The sequence below is a fragment of the Penaeus monodon genome, chromosome 43, assembly GCF_015228065.2.
Source record: "Penaeus monodon isolate SGIC_2016 chromosome 43, NSTDA_Pmon_1, whole genome shotgun sequence".
NCBI lineage: Eukaryota > Metazoa > Arthropoda > Malacostraca > Decapoda > Penaeidae > Penaeus > Penaeus monodon.
The window spans coordinates 26,296,943-26,299,442 of NC_051428.1; the positions used below are offsets into that span (position 1 = coordinate 26,296,943).

The following is a 2,500-nucleotide window of genomic DNA, read 5'->3' on the forward strand; positions in this document are numbered from 1 at the left end:
AGGAGGAGGGGAAGGAGGAGGAGGGGGAAGAGGAGGAGGAGGAGGGGGAAGAGGAGGAGGAGGAGGAGGAGGAGGAGGAGGAGGGGGAAGAGGAGAAGGGGGAGGAGGAGGGGGAGGAGGAGGGAGTTACACAATGAGGTTTGTTTACATATCGTGTGGTACGGTAGTCAGTGTGCTTGCTTCCTTATTATCTTCTTGATTTCTGGGCGGGGGGGGGGGGATGGGCGTGGATGCGGGCGAGCGGAAGGTGACTTGCTCTCTCTGCTCCCCACCCAACCCCTACCCCTGTCCCCACCCCCCTTTCCCTCCCCCCCCCACTTACCCATTACATCCTGCCCCATGTTTCTCCTTCCCCTTCCCCCTCCGCCCCCCCCCACCCTCTCTCCTTCCCCCAGCTTCCCTCAAGGCACTCGCAGATATCACCCTGACCTTGGGGATGTTTTTAGCGTTGTAAAGAGCGAGTAAAAGAGTTTGATGAAGAGCTATGCCACGGAAGATGCTGAGCACGGTGTGTGTGCGTGCGTGTGTGTGCGTGGTGTGTGTGTGTGTGTGTGTGCGTGGTGCGTGCGTGTGTGTGTGTGTGTGCGTGCGTGTGTGTGTGTGTGTGTGTGTGTGGTGCGTGCGTTGTGTGTGTGTGTGTGCGCTTGGTTGTGTGTGTGTGTGTGTGTGTGTGTGTGCGTGCGTACAGTAGCAGATAATGTGTGGTGATTGCGTGTGGTGTGTGTGCGTGCGTCGTGTGTGTTGTTGTGTGTGTGTTCAGTGTGTTGCGTGCTTGCATAGTTGTGGTGTGTGTGATTGTGGTGTGTATGTGAATGTGTGTGTGACTACAGATCAGATAAATGTAGAATTACAGTGTTGTGTGTGTGTTCATGTATGTATGTAAGTATCCATCAATGATGAATAAACCATAATCTTGAAGCAAAATATCGAATGAAATTGCAGATATTATCGGAATTCGTATGAAAAGAACAGATCAGATTTTTAACATGAAATAGTGAGAGAAAATGATAGCAAAACTAGAGGTTAAAGAACAGATGGAAAAAGGGAGAAACAGAAAAACAGATTGACAAATGAGAATGAAAAGAAACAAATTAACAATAATGATAATCATCATGAACATGAATATTATATAGTGATTATAATAATGATATTACAACAATTATAATAATAGATATTGATATTAACGATAATGATGAATATCGATAATTATAAGCACAATAAGGATAATAATAATAATATCAATAATAATAATAATAATAATAATAATAAATAATGATAATAATCATAATGATAATAATGATATAATATATAATACAAAAATAATAATATATATAATAATAATATAATATATATAATAATCACATAATAAAGTAATGATAATGATATAATAATATAGATAAAATAATTGTTATTATTATCAAAGTAATAGTAATGATAATGATAATCATCATCATAACCATAATAACGATGATAATAATAACAATGATAACGATAATATTAATAACAATGATAATAGCAATAATAATAAGATTAATGATAATGAAAATATCAATTATAACGATAATAAAGATGTAATAATAATAACCTCAACAAAGACACAAATGATAATAATTACAAAAATAATAATGATAATATGAAATATGATAATTATGTAATAAGATATTGATATCATTATCGTTATCATATCAACAATTGTAATATTAATGTTAATGCTATCAGTAATAGCATTAATAATAATAATAAAATAAGGGCACAGAAGATATGAAAGAAAGAGAGATAAAATATACATGTATTATATCACTGTCATCAATAATACCAGGAAGTCATATTGTTACCTCACACTTCTCTCTCTCTCTCTCTCTCTCTCTCTCTCTCTCTCTCTCTCTCTCTTCTCTCTCTCTCTCTATCTATCTATCTATCTATCCTATCCCTTCTATCTTCTCTCTCTCTCTCTCCCTCTCTCTCTCTCTCTCTCTCTCTCTCTCTCTCTCTCTCTCTCTCTCTCTCTCTCTCTCTCTCTCTCTCTCGCTCCGTCTCTCCCTTCTCTATATTAGATGAATTTTGGTTCCCTGATCACAATATTATTCCCTTTTTTATTGGAATTTTTCCTGGTAATTGTTTATTCTCTTCATAACAGCTCATTTGCATATCCTCCTGGCCTGATTTAAATATCCAAGCGAAGTGGTTCTCAAACTGTGAGTGATTATGCCACTAGGGGTAACGAAGTCTTTTCTGGGAAGTGAATTGATGAATATAAAAATAAGTTGATTAGTAAACTGATAGATAGATAAATGATAACAAAGCATTTGTTGCGGTGATAGTTCTTTAGAGTAAACTGATAAATGATAAAGGTTAGTTAATGACTAAATTGACTCATAAATAAATGACAGCAAACCATTAATTAAAGTAGTAGGTCTTAGGAGTTAAATGGCAATGATGAGTTGATTAATAAATTGGTATATAAAATTGATAATTTATTGTCGATGGCTTGTTGCTGTGA

At 36.7% G+C, this 2,500-nt stretch overlaps 1 protein-coding gene across 1 annotated transcript in view; it reads left to right on the forward strand.

Moving 5' to 3' along the window:
* The window catches only part of LOC119568337, an 80,479-nt gene that overhangs the window by 71,094 nt on the left and 6,885 nt on the right, over positions 1 to 2,500 (forward strand). The window lies entirely within an intron of this gene.